Below are 8,010 nucleotides of genomic sequence, written 5' to 3' on the forward strand. Positions count from 1 at the left end.
AGTAGTTATGTCTGGCTAGTTCGCTGTAGGAATTCTAGTTTGGGAACTTTTCTAGTTCTTAAATTGCAACCATACAGCAATAATATAAGGGGGGGAAGACAGACAATTACCACCATTCTTCCATATGTAATTTGTATATGGTATTGGTTATTTTTATTGTTTAAGTTCATAGTTTCTTTCTCTTGATGGAATACAAACATTTGGCCAAATTCTTTGCCTGAAGTAAGTGGAGCCAAGGATAAATTTGGTTCTTTCTCTTCTCTGAAGGGCTTGAAATAATAATAATAAAAAAAAATTGGCTAAGATTTTAAAGATTTTTATGGTGTTTATAGATAGATGCGTGGCTATACAAAGATTTAGCCATGTCTGTCTTCAGGGGAAGAATAAGGCTATCAGATAAAACAATACCTCAGCACATTTGAATTCACGTAAATCGTACGTGACTCCAAACATATTTGAGCTCTCTGTCCTACAGTTTCCTAGTACGTAGATGGGAAAAAACTTCTACATACATTTAGCTTCTGCTTTGAAATGGTCAGATTAAAGTTTATATAGAAGCATGTGTTGTTATTGCTTAGTGGACTTGTGTCATTTTTCTGCCACTTACATGCTTCTATGATTTATTTTTAAAGACATAATAATTTAAAAATAATGAGTGTTTTCATTCTAATTGATATAGAATCTTTCATGTATATGCAAGACCTCTTATTTATGTATTTATTTTTCTTAATGCAGTGTAGAAAATGGTTGGTTAAGCATTAGATAAAAGAACTGTACTTGGGCAGTTTTGACATCTACGTTTTATATTTTATAAACCTCAGCTGCAGTTCACACTTGTGGAAACTGTAAGTGTCCTTTTATTTTTAACAGCAGCCTAGGGTATGGTTGAGAGAGGCATATTTCCATTTTGACTTTTGTTTGAGCAGCTTCCAAAACATCTATTCTACTTTTTTTTCTGGAAAATTTGCCAAGTCTAGCTCAGATTAAATTTCTTTGTTAGATTTGTTCTTTTAAGCATCTGGATCAGAAATTGTATCCCATACTATGTAGTAATGAAACATTTGGAAATCATCTGAGAAATCGTAGTAAGCCATGATAGTACTGTACATTCTTTTTAAAAGTAAGAAATATGTAGCTTACAAAGTAGTTTGGGGAGGTTTTTTGAGTAATTGTTATTTTGTTTGAACCACCCTACCAAGAGATTACAGCTCATTCTTCTGGGACACAAGCAGGCATTATTATCTCTTAAACTGTTGTCATCCCTTTTATCACTCTAAAATACCGTTTTGCTTGATGCATATATATATTCCATGCCAAATTTTAACATTCTAGCATATTTCTGGGGGGAAAAATACATATAAATAAAGGTTATTTTTATTGTAACTTAAAGGCAGGATGCAGCAAGCTGGTGAATGATTCGGTTTGGTTTTTCTGATGCATTGCACTACTTATGCTTTTAAAAAGATGAATCAAAATTGTACGCGTAAGTTCATCAATGGAGCTAAAAAAAAAGTTACTAGTTTAAAATAAATCATTAGAATTTATAGTAATAGAGAAAATGTTTTTCTCATGTCATAAACTTGAGAGCCATAGTATAAAATCAGTCTGCTCATGTTATACTTTTGGTATAAATTGAATTGAAGAATACAGTTGTTTGAAGAGAAACAGATCTGAATTCTAGTGGTAAAGAACTAGCATACCCTCTTAATTAGCTGTAAGACTACTAAACTGAAGAACTGTTTGTCCATTAAATACAGTCCCTCAGAAAGGAGAGGGGAAAAGAAGAGAAGGCACTTGGGGAATTTGAAAGGAATAAGTATGTTTTGCATTACTTTTTAAGCAAATATATTTATTCACTGAAAAGAACTAGTGCTGTAGCCAAAACATTCATTGCATTCCTTCACAGTGCACCGTCCACGTGATTGACTGTGATTAAGAACCAAGCCTAAAATAAGGGTGTTTTGGTAAATGCAGATGTCTGAATGTTAATTGTAATGAGTAGTTCTTAAACTTTTATTAATTTATTTCCCAACTATTTCGTTGCTTTGAAAGTCATGCAAAACAACAAGAGAACTACCATGAATGGAACCAGAATGTTTCCTTTCTCACAGCTAGATTTCAACTATCAGCTGATAAAACAGAACCCAAATCCAAACCACTTGTTGCTTTGGATTTTGTTGTGAATGTCACCTTCAGGGAATGAATCAGAGCCAATTTTCTCTTCAAGAGAGTGGAATTTTTACTTCCTTTCTCTTTTAAGCTTGCATTATCTACCACCGCTTTGTTACACAGTGTCTCTTGTAAAATTTCTTCCTCTGCAGTATGTATTTCAGCATTTATATTAGAAACATTTAGCCTGTCTAGAAAGATGCTAACATGGTGGGTAATCAAAGGAGACAAGTTGAGAGAGCCATTTGTCAATAATACAAATTTGTCCTTCATCTCAAAGTTTACTCAGCAGCATTCAGGGAAATCATGCTTCTTTGACGCTGGCTTCTTTAAACGTTTTGCCCACTGCTGTGGCAGATACTCTTACAAAGGAACTTACACAAATGTTTAATCTCTGTTTGTGAATAATCAGTTTTCTCAAAGGGATATACATCAGGCTCGGGGCCTCGCAGCTTCATCAGTTTCCCCGACACTGGGGATAGCGTGCGCAGCAAGGAGCTGTGTCTCTGATTTCCAAGTACCGGGCGGGATTTGGTTTGGTTTGGTTTAAAAGGCTGGTTTTTTGGCGCCCTTCTGTGTCACCCAAGGTGATTTTTTTTTCTTTTTCTTTTTTTCCCAAGTTTTGGGCCTATGCGCTCAGATGTGGATGCCCTTGTATTGATGAAGGAGAAAGTAGCACAAATGGTTGTACAGTACGTAACAAGCAGGAAAAAGCAGATGGCTGCTCTGTTAATGGGGCTTCTCCACTTGATCTCACAGGGAGAGAGACCTTTTCATTGTCAGAATTTCTCAAAGCTCATTGATTTTTCATTCTAGCAGGATTTATTTGCTTTTGAATCACTGCTGTGCTGTTATCATTAGATGCGGAACCTTTCACTGGGCTGCACATTTCACTAGCTTTTTGATACTTGCTCTTTTAGGATTCCTGCACAGAACTTCTTTCTTTCCCTTTTGCATTAGGAACACTCATTAGATTCTAAATAAACCAGGCACAGTCATTCTCTTTTTTTGTTTGTTTGTCTAAAATAATCTAAATGCAGTACAATCTTTTTTACAGTTTTTGCTTAGGACTCAAAAATATTAAAATAAAAATTTACTAGAACAATTTTGCTTTCTAGTTCAGCAGCTGTTTTTTTAATATACCAGGGGTTTTTCCCCAAAATTATTTTTAAAATATGTTTCTTTAATTTAAACAAAACAAAAAAACATAAAAGATATTCTGGATGAAATGTTAACCATGTTGTACAGCATTATTCAAGTTCTTCAGCCTCTTCTGAAGGAAACAGGATGGAATGCCTTCAGATCAAGGTTGCAAAACTGAACAAAGTTTTCTGAAGCTGTGTGCTTAAGCAGGAACAGCTGCAGTCTTGCACTGCTTCTTTTTTAATTAATCAAACCCACTTCCTCTACTCGATACTTCCTTATGTCTGGATCTGGAAAATATGAAAATAGGGATTTAATAGAGATTCATGTTTACTTCTGCCTTTGGATTTATAGAACAAATTAATATAACCAGAGTGTGATTTTTCTCATCACCTGTATTTATCATTTATTACTAATATGTTTGTAATAAGCTGAATCCTGATCCTTCAAAGCTTTATTTTCTGCAGTTCTAGACATGCCACCTGTCTCTTGGGCAGCAGCAGAGCTCTTCTTTTAGAGCAGGAGTTGCAGAACCATTCCTCTACTTTACAGCGTGTAATTTACTATATTAACACAGTCCGGTTCCTATCACAGGAGGGTTCTCAACCAGTTGTTTGGTTTGATTAAAGATGATTGCTAGTCATTAAAGATGCTATTGATTTTCTTTTTGGCAAAAGCTAGGAATGTCGGCTTGTATAGCTCATTTGTCATCACTGAACTGGAGGCTGAATCTTCCTTCATTACTGTGTTTTTCAATAGCGTGACTCTGAACTCTATTGGGTTTATATTGTCATAACTTAATCTACATTAGAAAGCTGTAAAAGAGTTGTTTTGTAAAGGAGGGGGAAGCAGTGTTCTTAGCTGCTTCTGCAAAAGAACACAAATATCAGTCATTTTGATGTTTCGTGGCATACTAAAGATAAAAGTTGAAATGTTAGCATTTAAAAGACATTTTCTTTCTCTTTACATTCCATATTAAGCCATAGGTACCACACCAGACCACTGAAAAATTAACTTAAAACAACCCCCATGGCCCAGGTCCACTCTGTTCTATGGGTTTTATATCTATTAATCATTTTTTTAAAGTCATTAAGGTTATGAATAGATGAAATGACATACACAGATAATACTAGAAACACAGATAATACTAAAAACGTTTTGTGGTTGAAGTGCTTATTAACATCAACTTAAATCAACCTTTGTCCACTGGTGTGCATTAGAGTTTGGACGCCTGATTTCCACAGCATAGTTTTGCTCATGCCAGTCAGTATGTTTTGGAGCAGATAGATTATAGACCTGACAGTTTGTATGGGAGTGGGAAAAGAGCTGGAGAAATAATTTGGATGTCAGTAAGGATGGGGGATGGCTCGAAAAACAGACAATACCTGTAAGAAAAAAGTTTAATATAAATTGTATTTTGGCTAGAGTGAAAATTTGCCTTAAAGACAAGCTTGAAATGTAGAAATACCACCACTGGTGATGATAGCAGAGGCTTTAGGTGCAGGTAGCGCACAGTGTGCTCTTTAAAGAGGTGCCTGTTTCTTTTTAAACATCGAGGGTTCTGTTTTGCTTTCATTTCTGTTGGTAATGTTATGGAGACAAAGTGCACAGATTTTGTGAAGTGTTCTTTGCAGAGGTAAGTAAGGTGGGTGAGTAGTTCCCAATTTAATTCCTAGAAATGTGTGAGCATGTATGAACCTCAGCTTTCTTTGCTTCAATTAAATTTCTAGTACTCAGGATTGTAAAGATAAGAAGCAATACAGATATACTTGAAACACCTGGAGATGGATAACTTCTTCTTGTAGGTTTTATACTTTTTCTAGGTTTCAGAGACTGGACTTGTGACTTTGGACCGTGTTACTAATGCAATGATGTATGCATAACTTATGAATTTTGGCTATGAAATTTCCATATTACTCAGTGCTTTATTGAATGTGAAGTCAGCCGTATTATATCAACTCTACACAATAAATCTTTAGAACCTGGGACAATGGAAGAAGCTTTGATGATTCCCAATTTAAAATAGTAACTGAACAAAAAGCTGTGAATGCGTGGGACAAAACAGTACTTTGAATTGGAACTCCCAGGAAGAAGTGGTAAATCCTTTGACTGATGTAAGGATTGGGTTGTAAGCAATCGTGCTCTAGCCAGTGTTTCAAGAGCCAAGACTCTGGAGCCAGACAGGAACCAAAATAGCAGCCAAGGGTCTGGAAGTCTAAGCTAAGAATTGATATATAAATCAAAGGTCAGGAGTGCTGCTCGGAGCCACAGCTGCTGGTTTATATTGTTGACCAAAGGCTGCCTTAAATAGAATTACTACTCCTAATCCAGTCATATAGGGTGACTGTACTTGTAGTTGCCATTACCCACCTAGAAGGGCTGGCATGTCCAGCTACTGCTATTAGAGATTACTGGAGAACTTACATTTGAACCTATTAATTCTGGCAATGGGAGAGTATTCTGACAATTGAGAAAATGAATTCTTTTAGAGGGAGAGGTAGAAAAAGATTGAGAGAAACTTCCTAAGTCAGACAGTGAATACAAGCAGGATGTGAGGAGTCTTGGACAACTTTGAGAAATTTGATTGAAACCTAGAAAATTGTCAAAAATTGAGATGTTCATTCATGTTATTGGGGGATTTTTAAATTCAAGTAAAACCCTTGTGTTCACTGATTCTGTTACACACATGAAAAGACAACATACAGTCTCAAATTCCACAAAACCGGGGCTGTAAGGAAGGATGTACTTCCATCACTAGAAACAGTGAGGGTTATCACTGGGCCGGGGACAGCAGATTGTGAACTCCAATTTTAAACCCCTGTACTTAGGAAATATGCCGGAGAGTCACTACTGTGTTCTTCTCAGGTCAAAGGAAGCATAAGATTATATAGATCTAATATGGAAGAGCTGCGTGTCCTGGAGCCTTTTAAGGAAAGCTTGATTTACCATAGCACTGGGATGTGTCCAACTCATGGTTAGGGCCGGGGGTTTGCAGGACTTGGCCACCGTATTAAAACAAGCTTTGTTTTGTCACGTGGTTTGAAGTGGTATCTGAAGGGAAGTTGAAGTGCTTTAGCCACAGTTAATGCATCTGCAGGTTTTTTTCTGAAGGCGGAGCCAGGAAAGGTGTGGAGCAATATGTCACTTATAACAACTAATTGTAACTGAAATGCTCATCCAGTGGAGCATGTGGAACGCTGAGCATGAAAGACCAAACTTAGCCATATGTTCAACATGATAACATTTTACATCTTAGTTTGCATCTGATTTTTGTGTCAAGTTGCTCTCTATTTATTTCCTTGCTTTGAAAAAAGTGTGGCGGACAAAACGAAATGAAAGAAATAAGATGAGAGTATGTTCCAGATGGTCAGGCTGTATAGTAAGTAAGTGTGGTGATACAAAGTCTATACAAGAACAGGCTGACTTCCCATTATTTTTACTTTGAGTAACAGTGAAGCTACAGAGCTACATAAATTTAAATTAAAGGTGTTGATGAAAGATTCTGGTCTCATTTTATAGTAGGGACAGTTATTGTAAACTCAGTACAATTTGTTGAAATGCTCTTTAAGAGCTACTTCATAAAGTATAAGAGTGTGTGTGTGTGTCAAGTAGAATCAGTATCACAGTGAAAAAATCATGGGGATGCCTATGTAGGTTTTTGGGCTTATAGTAGAAAAATTCTCTAAATTGCAGAAGGTAACTGAGGTAGAATGGGTTCTGGTTATGAGTAATATGTTTGCAAACAAATGTATAAATTGCTGCTTATCTTGTCCCAAGTTAGATTAAAAGCCCTATTCTATAATCTAGTAATAAGAATTTATGGGAATCTCTGTTTCCATACTAATATTTTTTAGGTATAAGAGAGAAAATATGCCTGATGATATTAATTTGCTGTTAACTAATATAGTACAACATCAGTAACTGGCAGTTAATCTATCAAACTCATGCCATGACATCTTACTTGTTGGTTTAATATGTTATAAGCATGAAATGTGTTTTTCAGGTATGTTTTACATTTGCACCAGGTAATGGAAAGTACAATATATTACGTGCTTGTGCCCCAGAGGAAACTTTTAAACAAAAATAATTGAATGCAATAAATCTTCCCCTGCCTTCCTTCTGGTACGCCTTCTGCATTGTATCTTTGCGTTCATACTTATAGTAAACCTTGTTGGTAGTGACAGGATAACAGTGCTGATGCAAGGGACCACTGCCCTTGCCCACCATATGTTTGCTTTACGTACAAGATTGGTTTAATTTTCTCTCTCTTTTTATTCTTCATTTCTTCAATAAGTGACTTCTTTTTTTTTTTTTTCCTGAGCTTTAGAGTCTTATTACAGACTGCTGTTACTATTGGTAGTAAGACTATAGTTTTTCAAATAATTAAGAACATCCACAAGCTAATAAATCTGTCCTGAAATTTTCATTTGGTTGTGTACATTGTATAAGTTTGTATTTAACTGTGTCTCTGCATGAATGATTTATCAGGTGTTTATTTTCAAAAGTTTTCATCGTACACAGTGGTGAGATGATTTGATGCACAGTAGGTTTAATAACTTAAATGCTTAGATTATTATTCCTGTTTGGTGTATGGTTATTTACTCCCTTATCAGACACTAATCTTAAAGACTTCCTTGTCCTGTAAATATGCAACTTGTTCTGGTTGATGCCTAGCAAGTATAACAATCTCATAAGTCA

The sequence above is a fragment of the Grus americana genome, chromosome 19 (assembly GCF_028858705.1).
Source record: "Grus americana isolate bGruAme1 chromosome 19, bGruAme1.mat, whole genome shotgun sequence".
Taxonomy (NCBI): Eukaryota; Metazoa; Chordata; class Aves; order Gruiformes; family Gruidae; genus Grus; species Grus americana.